At 38.3% G+C, this 12,202-nt stretch overlaps 1 protein-coding gene across 6 annotated transcripts in view; it reads left to right on the top strand.

The window, feature by feature from the left end:
* Positions 1-12,202, top strand: part of LOC115224396 (mediator of RNA polymerase II transcription subunit 13-like) — a 212,252-nt gene that overhangs the window by 176,247 nt on the left and 23,803 nt on the right. The gene's annotated exons all lie outside the window — the stretch shown is intronic.

Below are 12,202 nucleotides of genomic sequence, written 5' to 3'. Positions count from 1 at the left end.
GTTAGAATTTCTCTTCATAGCTATGGCTGGGATATTATTATTACACGATAGATGATGAAGATGATGATATTTTGTTGTAAGAGTCATGACAATAATAAACACACATTGTCCTCATCATAATTTAACATCTGTTTTTCATGCTGGCATGGGTTGGATGTGTGCATATGTTTATTATTGGCTTAATGACTCTCCTGAGATACAGCATAATCTGTTTCAACAAGTTCACCTCTAGAATATTTCAAACCAAATACAAAAACAGAATATTATTATTTCAGTGTATAAAACATAATCTTCTATAAGTTAGCTATTTCACTAAATCTTTTTATGATTACTAGAAATTTTGAAAATTAAAATGCATGACACAATGTGTTTGCTAAATGTATTATAGTAGGTTAATCCATATATTTCCTTGTATTTATCATTTCTTTTGAAATTATTCCACCTGGAATAACACTGATGGTTGGTAGTCAGTTTTAAAATTAATATTGCTTCAAAATAAATTTCTGTAGATAAAAGCCTTTATTCCAAATAAACATCAAACTGGTTTCAATTCAGTTACCTTTGCTAGCTTGGATGAGTTAGGGAGAAATTATATATTTGCTTACGAATTGTAGCAGTCAATTTTGTTACACCCATTTTTGTTGTGGAGTTGGGTGTGACACCTGTGGCACCTGTTTTACAGTTGAAGCCAAGTGTGGCTACCAGTCATTGTTTTTTTGTTTATGAGCACAACAAAAAAAAATGCTGTAACCTACTCCAATGCTAATGTGAGATACTAAGGCCAGTCCTATTGTGACCTCAAACCAATAAGGGAACTTCTGTGGTTGTTCAAATTGTTAGAAATAGCAACTACATCTCTTTCAACTCACACAATCTCATTATTCCCTTTATCTATCCTTTGTATCATATTTACCTATTTCTTTATTACACACAAGGGGCTAAACACAGAGGGGACAAACAAGGACAGACATAGGTATTAAGTCGATTACATCGACCCCCCCCAGTGCGTAACTGGTACTTAATTTATCGACCCCGAAAGGATGAAAGGCAAAGTCGATCTCGGCGGAATTTGAACTCACAACATAACGCAGACGAAATACTGCTGAGCATTTCGTCCGGCTTGCTAACGTTTCTGCCAGCTCGCCGCCTTGTATCATATTTACCCTGGTATCCATGCATCGTATATGATAGACATCCCTAATTTTTTTCGACCACCAGTATATCTTTGGGTTTAGGAAAGCTTTATATTACTCAGACCACACGAAAGAAGAGCTAACTAGAAGTCTGAAAGCAAATATGGATGTTTAGGACAAACTTATGAAAATGCTTTGCTCAGGCAAAGGGCTATAAGTAGAAATCTCATATTTGGTTGATGGTTTTTGAATAAAAGTCAGGGTGGTCATGGTTTCATTGTCTTTGATTGTGTCTGCTTGATTAGAGCTAGGACTAAACAATACAGTATCCTTGTGGATATATAAGGGAACCTATATTTAAATTTAGGGCTCACAGGGCCTGAACCAGTAAACTTTATAAATCAACAGCTGAAATACACCTGGGTGTGAGTCTTTTATTTTTTAATAAAAACTTATTGATTACTTCAGAAAGTATTCTTATATTCACACACACAATTCCAGGAATAACGCTTTAATGAATGTCTTTATTATTAATAAATTACCTGTTCCCATTAGTATTATCAGTTTATTTTGAATTATAGTACAATGTATTTTACATTGTCAACATTTGTCAACAGTGAAGATAACCTGTGATTACAGATAGCTATAACCTGATTGTGCATGTAGCATGTACCCAGTTTACCATTGTACTTCAGGGTTGGCATTTTTGTCAGCTTAACCTTGTTTTAGGCGTTGGATTGCAACCGTGCTTAGGCACTGTCTAGAAAGGTTTTGTCAAATACATTGATTCGAATGCATCAGTCTGGTACTTAATCTGCCAGTCTCTTTTTGGTGTAAGCTGATGTCAAGTGATTGTGGTAGTGGAGGGGGAAAACGTACTGATGCACATGCGTGCACACAATGGGCTTCCACACAGTTTCTCTCTAAACAAAATCACTTGCAAAGTATTATTGGTTTCCATGAAGCTATAGTAGAAGGCTCTTGCCTGTGGGATTGAACCTGAAGCCATATGTGTTGCAAAAAGGACCTTAACAACATGACTGTGATTGAACTTTCTCTCTTTTTAACCTTTCTTTGCTATTAGTAGTTATACGTTAATTCAAGCACATCACAATGTTTGAGGGACAGCAGGCAGGTCCTTTCTTCTATGCAGCAATAATGTTGGTAGTTGCCCCGTTCTTCATTTGGGACCATTTTACTAAGGTGTTCCTTCTATGTGTGGAGTGATGTTGGTGGGTGTTGCCCTCTTCACAACTGAAAATATTCCTTGTTCAGAAAATGTGTTGTTAAAGGTCCTTCACTGTAATGGCTGTAGGGTCACTTTTAATTCACCAGTTTTTATTATTGCCTATGCTTTTTATTAATCATTGGTTTATGCCCGTTTTTCCATGCCAGCTTGGGTTACCTGGCAGAAACGTTAGCGCGCCAGGCGAAATGTGTAGCCGTATTTCGTCTGTCGTTACGTTCTGAGTTCAAATTCCGCCGAGGTCGACTTTGCCTTTCATCCTTTTGGGGTCGATAAACAAAGTACCAGTTTCCAACTGGGGTCGATGTAATCGACTTAATCCCTTTGTCTGTCCTTGTCTGTCCCCTCTATGTTTAGCCCCTTGTGGGCAGTAAAGAAATATATATATATATTATAGAAGCAGAGTTTTACAGCCAGTTAGTCCTCATGTCACTAAGCTTTTATCTATTTTGCAAATTGGTGATCTCTTACTGGTGCAAAGAGACTGACTTTTGTAGAGAGCAAATAGACATGGACACAGATGTGCATGTGGCATTTGCATGCATGCACACGTGAGAGCACACACAACTGATGGACTTCAAATTCATTCATTTGCAAGACTAACATGTCTTGTAAATGAACTGAATATTTTCTGTTGACTGAACAGAATGCAAACGATTAGAATATGAGCAAAATATTACTGATACAAATAAATTAGGGGTCATACGTGCTTCAAAGTTCATTACTCTGAAATATATATGTTTCTTTACTACCCACAAGGGGCTAAACATAGAGGGGACACACAAGGACAGACAAACGGATTAAGTCGATTACATCGGCCCCAGTGCGTAACTGGTACTTAATTTATCGACCCCGAAAGGATGAAAGGCAAAGTCGACCTCGGCGGAATTTGAACTCGGAACGTAGCGACGGGCGAAATACCGCGAAGCACTTCGCCCGGCTTGCTAACGTCTCTGCCAGCTCGCCGCCTTTTCTCTAAAATATATAGATTAACAAAACTAAATAGCCTGGTGCTTTTATTATAACTACTGTGAATTATAATTAGCTCATCATTAGCTCAGGTTTTTTTTTTATAATTTGTCTTTGATGGAATTAGAATATATTTGGGTGCAATCTCAATTGCTATATTAGTTTTGTGTATACTCAGTAGTGATCATACTGTGTATACGAATAAACATAACCTGTACACACAGCCATGACTCTGAGACAGCAAAAGGGGTGCTCTATTGTCGCTTGGTATGCTAGAAATGGCAGTCAAATATCCTTTGAATCATGATTCATTGTATTTAAAAGCAGAAGTGCACATGAGATAATGCAATCTCAGATGTAATATGTTTGAATAAAATTTGGGACAATCACTGCTTTTGGTCACAGGCCTGCTGGATTAGCATTGGTCAAGGGTTAAACAATATCTATAATTAATCAACACCTATAGCAACAACAACAGCAGCAGCAGCAGCCTTTACATCTAAGGTACTTGGAGTTTGAACTGATACTCCAGGAGAGAAAACAGGGAAAAGAAATGGAAAATAACAAAGAAAAATATAGTTATTGATGTGTTTAGGTTTTAAGTACAGCTGCAGAAGGAGAGACTTGACCTGTCACTGTTCAAAAGTGCTCCCAGACTGCTGATGTCAGTTCGGTTGAAGCTGAGATTGAAGTTCTGGAGAGAAAGCATGGACAGGAAAGAAATATGACAGCCTTTGTTGTTTATTGTTTTAGTCTTTTTAACTGACATCTTATGGAATAACCATTTATTTGTTCTTGATGTGAGGGACCTAGCTGTAGGTGACTGCTTTAGAATTTAGATTTTACTAAACAAGGCGCAGGAGTGACTGTGTAGTAAGTATCTTGCTTACCAACCACATGGTTCTGGGTTCAGTCCCACTGCGTGGCACCTTGGGCAAGTGTTTTCTACTATAGCCTCGGGCCGACCAAAGCCTTGTGAGTGGATTTAGTAGACGGAAACTGAAAGAAGCCCGTCATATATATGTATATATGTATGCGTGTGTGTGTTTGTGTGTCTGCGTTTGTCCTCCTAGCATTGCTTGACAACCGATGCTGGTGTGTTTATGTCCCTGTTACTTAGCGGTTCAGCAAAAAGAGACCGATAGAATAAGTACTGGTCTTACAAAAGTCCCGGGGTCGAGTTGCTCGATTAAAGGCGGTGCTCCAGCATGGCCGCAGTCAAATGACTGAAACAAATAAAAGAGTAAGGTCGACCAAAGCCCTGTAGGTGGATTTTGGTGGAGGGAAACTAAGAAACCTGCCACGTGTGTGTTTAAGTCTCTCTACCTTGACATAACGTGGTGGTCGTAAATGAGTGTCACTATCATACAAGCAGTGTCATTCATTTCTGATATTCTGTGAAAACGTATCTGGCCACAGGTAAACATTTCCTTGTTTGGAAATGGGTGAAGGTTGATGACAGGAAGGGTACCTAACCTCAGAAAATCTGTCTCTATAAACTCTGTCTGACCCATGCAAGCATAGAAAAGAGGTTGTTAAAATAAATGGTGATTTTGTGGGTTGAACTTTTACTGATTCATAATTCCTCTTTAGTGTTTCTGGAATTGTTTGTATATATATATATATATATATATATATATATATCTAAAGTACTTGTGCAACTGACCTAGTGATTGTTGCTCCAGCCCCCTTGTCAGCTTTTGTATTTCTGCATTTATTCACATAGAAAGTTTTTGTAAATGTGTCGCTTCCCACCCTACTCTGTACTAGTGTGGTGGCAAACAACGTTAATTGTTTATGAAAATTAGACCTGTACAATACTTTGCAATCAAACTGCTTTTATTTATTCACAGGGTTTGGTGAAAATTAGTCGTACAAAGAGTACACTTCGTTCAGCTGTTTTTATGTGTGAATGTGTTTTGATTTAGCTGAGAGATAGGGAATTTATTGTAGTTGTTGTTGTTGTAGTTGTGGAAGTAATACTCTTGTGGTATTCCTGATATATTTAGATTTTTTCTTACTATTTGAAAAAGCTGGTTGTTAAGTGTGTCTCACCCATATCTGTGATTATTGTAGGTTTTGTTATTAGTAGATCTCATTTATTCATTTTGTTTTATTCTTTTTTTTTTTTTGAAGTTATTTAAAAACTATTTATGTTTCTCTTAAGTCTTAAGCTTGCTTCCCAAGCACTTGGTTCTGGGTTCAGTCCCACTGCATGGCACCTTGGGCAAGTGTTGTTTAATATAGCCTCGGGCCGACCAAAGCCTAGTGAGTGGATTTGGTAGACGGAAACTGAAAGTCATATATTTATGTGTGTCTTTGTGTCTGTGTTTGTCCACCCCTCCCCTCGTCACTTGACAACGGATGTTGGTGTGTTTATGTCCCTGTAACTTAGCAGTTCGGCAGAAGTGACCAATAGAATAAGTACCAAATTTACAAAGGATAAGCCCAGGGGTTGATTTCTTCCACTAAAAGGTGGTGCTCCAGCATGGCCCCAATCAAAAGACAAACAAGTAAAAGAATAATAATTGACAACAGTATTTTGATGGGGGTAGGTTGGTCACTGTTGAGCTTCTTTGTAGGGGACTAAATTCATGAAAGACATCCTCAGATGGTTTTAATTGCTATTGAGAGAGAGGGCGGGGCACACACACAAACCGTCATCATCTATTTCTTTACTGCCCACAAGGGGCTAAACACAGAGGGGACAAACAAGGACAGACAAACGGATTAAGTCGATTACATCGACCCCAGTGAGTAACTGGTACTTAATTTATCGACCCCGAAAGGATGAAAGGCAAAGTCGACCTCGGCGGAATTTGAACTCAGAACGTAACGGCAGACGAAATACAGCTACGCATTTCGCCTGACGTGCTAACGATTCTGCCAGCTTGCCGTCATCATCATTTAACATCTGCCTTCCATGCTGGCATGGGTTGGATGCTTCGAGAGGTGCTGATAAGGCCAGGGTCTGCACCAGGCTTCATTGTCTGCTTTGGCTGAAGGCCCTAACTGTCACCAACTCCCACCTGTTTCCAAACAACACAATCTATTGCCCACGACTAGACAAATTCTGCAGGGGAGACTGGAAACAAGCAACATCTCTTGTATGACAGTGATACTTGCTTGCAATCACCATGTGATGTTGAGACAAGTGTGCACTCACACTTGTGTACATTCAATGGGTTTCTTCTCAGTTTCCACTCAGTAGGCTTTAGTTTGCTCAGGGTATATACTAAAAGACACTTGTCCAAGGTGGCATGCAGTGGGACTGATCCTGATATCCCATGGTTTGAAAGCAAGTATTACGATCACTCACTCACATTATGACCAGCAATGATAGTGAGAGAGAGAGAGAGATGTTATTGTATAATAATGGGTTATAGAGAAATTGGGACACTGGGAAACAGAGAGACTCTTGCTCTCTCACACAAAGTGTTTGTGTGTGTGTGTGTGTGTGTGTGAAAATTGAAGTTATGCTTCATCTTTTGCTCGTCTCAGGCCACTAGACTGCAGCCATGCTGGGACACTGCCTCGAAGAGTTTTAGTCAAACGAATCAACCCCAAAACTTATTTAACTTTTTGTAAAGCTTGGTACTTATTCTGTCAATCATTTTTGCTGAACTGCTAAGTTGCAGGGATTTAACCCTTTAGTGTTCACTTTATTCTACCAAAATTAATGCTTTTTCATCCACATTGCCTTGAACTAATCAGGCATTAATCTTGTAGCTTTGAGATTTTGATGAGGTAGCTGTTAATTTTTAAAACGATATTGTAGGGTTGGTGTGAGAGACCAGATCTGGCCATTTTGAACATAAAACAGGCAGAATACTTTTGGCCGGATATGGCCGGTTTAAATGCTAAAGGATTAAACACATCAACACTAGTTGACAAGTGGGGTTGGGGGACAGACAGACAGTCTCTCTATCTCTCTCTCTCTCTCTCACTCTCTCTCTCACACACACACACACACACTGGGTTTCTTTCAGTTTCTGTCTTACCAAATCCACTCTCATGGTTTTGGTTGGCCTGAGTTTATCGTAGAGCACATTTGCCGCAGTGTGATTGAACCCAGAGCCTTGTGGTTGGTAAGCAAAACTTCTTACCACACAGCCATGTCTGCGCCTATATGGAAAAAAATTTAATTGAAATTTCCTCAGTTTGCAAAAACCAATTAGAAAAGCCCAGTAACAATTTGTTAATGACTCTCAAGGAAATGGGGAGGAAATTTTAAGAAATTAGGAATTAATTGCTCAAGACATGGTCCTTGCTTGCAGGAGTTGTGGAGGGTAGGGGCACAACTGTTTTTAGACTGTTTAGGTCTTACCGTCCACAGTGCAGTCTTACTAAGCCTGTTGATCTGTTGACATAATTTTTTTTACATTTATAGAAAGATGGATGAATAATTTTAAGCCTCTACATCAGGGGTTCCCAACTGGTGGTTCCCGACCCCCTGAGGGTGGTGGGGTCGTGTAGCCTTGCTAGAAGTGACTTAGGATAATAATAATTAATTAAAATGTAAATCAAGCTGCTGATAGTAGTGGGGTTGTGTGGGTTTCAAGCTTTTGGGTAAAGGGTCGCTAGTGCAAAAATGTTGGGAACCTTTGCTCTCTATATTTTGCATAATTAAAAATATGAGATAGGGGAAGTACTCAAATGGGCTAATGGCATGGATTTCATTGAAATAATCTTCCCAGATGAATTAAAGCATAAGCCTAGAAGCAGTTAGATACTTCCACAGAAAAGGGGAGATAATTTATAGAGAATTGGGAATTTATTTCTCGAAGTTGTGTGTGTTGTGGGGTACATAAACTGCTGGAAAATGAATGGGTGTATTGAAGTGTTGTTTATGAGGGCATAGGGCCTAGTAGTTAGGGTGTTACACCCACGATTGCAAGATCATAGGTTTGATTCCTGGACTGGGAGGTGTGTTGTGTTCTTGAGCAAAACACTTCATCACGTGTTGCTCTGCAGCTGGTTTGGCACGTGATGTATAGCACACCGTGCACATGTATGGGTGATGTTGATGTGATGCAGGGACATGTGAGCTTATGTGCAGCACAAATATTTGTTGATCACTATAAACAAACCACTGGTGCTGGTTGTTCAGTAAGAATTTGCAGAATGAAGAAACTACCATCAATTTGAAGTGCTTGATTCAGACATTGTTTTGTGATGAATTGGTTGAGATATTTCAAGCAACCTCTTTCACAGGTGACACAGTATATATGTGTGTGTGTGTATATATATATATATATATCTTAATGTAGGATAAAATTTTTTTTGAAAAAAATTATTTTCCATAAAAAATCTTATCAATGGCCAGCATATTAAAAAATACTGTTAAAGGTTAACTTTATAAACAATTCATAAATAAGGGCAATTATAAACAATTCATAAATAATATTTATGAATTGTGTATATATATATATATATAATATATATATATATATATATATATATTATATATATATATATATATATATATATAAAAATTATATTGTTACTCTGTTGTTTATTTCTGTATCCAAGTTTAGTCAAACATTGGTAACTAATTTGCATATCGCTGATCCTTCTTTGGAGAAATACTTTCATGTGAGTGTTCGAAAGAATGACAGACAAAATTAAAAGTGGGGGGAAAAATAAATGCTTAAAGTTGGCCATCTCACAGCTGAATAAATATCTTATTCTGGCTGTCTTAGTTATCATTCTGGTTAAACCGGTACAAAATGTCACCCTCGCTAACTGCTTCCTTTAACATTACTCTAAATAGGCACACAGTGCTAACAAATATTTTATTGTTCATTAAACAAGAATGTATTGTGTGTGTGTGTGTGTGTGTGTTTGTGTGTTTGTATATTAGATATCTTGCTAGCATTTTGATCTCCTTATCATGTTTGCTTTGTTAGCAATCAGATTGATTTTTAAATATTTATTTCTATAACATCCTAGAGCTGTAATGGGTGCTATTCGTTTCTCTCTCTTGTAAGATTGACTTTAATCTGTTGTACTGAATAACTCAGCTATATTATATTGTTGGCTCTGCCTTACTCTCTTTTGTTGCCACCACTACTTGCTCTCCCCCTACCTTCCTCTCTACCTCATTATTCTTTCTTCTTCGTCTCCTCACGTACCTCTTTCTACAACCTTTGTATTTTATTTTACTGCATGTTTGTTCTTGGTTTTCTCACTCTTCTTCTTCTTCTTCCTCCTCCTCCTCCTCTTACTCTTCTGTATTGGTACTGCCTCAGACCCATTATTCCAAGCTGTGTTTTTTCAAGTGAAATATTTGCAACCAGTCACAGATTGTGGTAAAAGGTTTCCTTACACACACAGATTTGCTATGTAAAGTAAAAGTACAGCTTTGAGCCCTTAGAGCTCAGAGGGGCCAGTTACTCGGTTTCCATGGCATATAGGTGACCAAGTGCACAACATTCCCCACTGAGTGAACTGGAGCATTGTGAAATGCAGTGTCATTGCTCAAGAACACAATGCACCACCTGAACCGAGAATTGAAACCACAATCTTGTGTCTATGAGTGCAACAGTCTCACCACTAGGCCACATTCCATCATCACACATACACTATATTCACTGTTTAATTGTTGATTGCTAGGTAGGTAATTTGAATAATTGACCTGGTCATCACCAAATTGAGCTTATGAGATTGATAGCTTCCAAAACAATGAAGTGAACCGGCAGTGTTGATAATGAAATCTCTTGGACAATCCAGTCTTGTCCATATCTGTTGCTGATATTTTATTGTATCTGGGATAAATAATGCCTCACTTTACATTGCTGTTGGGAATATGTGACAGATCATATAGGGGATGTTTGCCAGCAAAACACTGACTCCCTATCTTCTGGGAAGTTTAAAAAAATTTTTTTGCCTCATTTACGTAAAACTAGGCATTTGAAATTAGAAGCTATATGTTAGGACCCCTCTCTCAATGGCTGGTTTTTTAATCTTTTTTTTTCTTTTTAAATTTTGAAAATGGGTGAAATGTCACTGATTTAAAGGATAATAAGAATGTTAATACTATTGATGATGTTTTGTACAACCTCTCTGATGAGGGTACAGCCCTGTAAGAAGTTTCTTAATTATATAATTATGATTTTGCTTATGCGAGAGAACAATATCATGTTTTTCTTTTATCTCTTGGCAGTAAACATTATCAACATTACACACACACACACACACATCTATATAAGTGTGCGCATGTGCAGAGGTGCGGCTGTGTAATCGAGAAGTTTGCTTTCCAACTACATGGTCTTGGGTTCCTGCCGCCTGACTGGCTCCCGTGCTGGTGGCACATAAAAAAGCACCATTTGAGTGTGATCGATGCCAGTACCAGCCTACTGGTCCCGTGCTGGTGGCATGTAAAAAGCACCATTCAAATGTGATTGATGCAAGTACTGCCTGACTGGCCCTCATACCGGTGGCATGTAAAAAGCAGCCACTACACTCTTGGAGTGGTTGGCATTAGGAAGGGTATCCAACTGTAGAAACTTTGTCAGATTGGATTGGAGCTTGGTGCAGCCTTTTGGCTTGCCAGCCCTCAGTCAAACCGTCCAACCCATGCCGGCATGGAAAATGGACGTTAAATGATGATGATGATAAAGGGTGGTTCTTTAGGCAAGTCTCTTCTACTATAGTTCTGGACTGACCAAAACCTTGTAAGTGGATTTGGAAGATGGAAACCGAGAAAAACCCATTATATATCCAAATGTGTGTGTGTGTGTGTGTGTGTACTTGTTTGAGCTGTTCATTTCCAAAATCTGCCGAAGACATATCTGACCATGGGGGGGAACTATTATTCCTTTGCTTGTAAACAAGAAGGGCATCCAACCATGGAAAATCTGCCTTATATTATCAATGGTTCAAAATTCAAGCAAGATTTTATTAATATCAATTGTATTACTGGAACTTGTTAAGTTGGTGGTTTATAATGGCCTGAAATTGACAGATTGGAAGGATTTAATAGAATTCTTATCCCTGTTAGTGATAGAATTGTGATCCCGCCCCCCCTGCCTTTATAATAAAAACAATGTCTGAGATTAAATATGAATATTTACTCCATCATTTTGAACAGAACCCTTTACTGGAGGGAGAGACAGAGAAAGGATGTTAGTCTTCTCTTCTTTCTTATAGCCCCAAAATTTATCCTGTTTTGTGAACTTTTCATTCTTAGTATTTGTTGACATAGTCCACAGTTTCACTAAAATTTGATGCTCATTGCTGCATTCAGTAAACATTCCTTTGTTAATGTAGAGAATTGACCACTATAAATGACCACTTTGAATACCTTTCTTTCATTGCTGACCCTCCAATTGAACCAGTCCTGTTTTCCTGTATTGCCCAGCAGTGATCTTTTGTCCTTGAACATTTTCACAAAAGTGAAACATTTATTACTCCTGATACTAAAGTCTCCTGATGTAAAAAAAAACAAAGACTGGTATGGCAGTCTGAATACCTTCTGTCTCCACCCAGTGAGAGCAACCTGGATTAGAAAGTTTTCTATCAGTTTGCTCAGTTGTAGCTGCTAATATTGATATAATTACTCTTTCTCTTCATCCTAATTAATCCTGTCAAGTAAGAATCAGCTCAACAGTCCGCTATCTCTGGTTCTCTTTCTCACTGACATCAACAATTCACTCTCTGAAGCTGGGAGACATATTTTCTCAGTAATACCTAACCTTTTTGTGCCAAGGTTACCTTACCACTTGCTGTCTTCCTTGACCCTTTAGCTTTTCAACTAGCCTAAATATTCTACCTGTTTTATGTTAAAACTGACCACACCTATCTTACAATGTCATTGTGAAAATAAACAATCACATCCTTGAAGTCTTGAACA

Source organism: Octopus sinensis, linkage group LG25 (genome assembly GCF_006345805.1).
Source record: "Octopus sinensis linkage group LG25, ASM634580v1, whole genome shotgun sequence".
Lineage (NCBI taxonomy): Eukaryota > Metazoa > Mollusca > Cephalopoda > Octopoda > Octopodidae > Octopus > Octopus sinensis.
The sequence above is the reverse complement of the archived record's forward strand: the minus strand, read 5'-3'. Positions and strand labels throughout refer to the sequence as shown.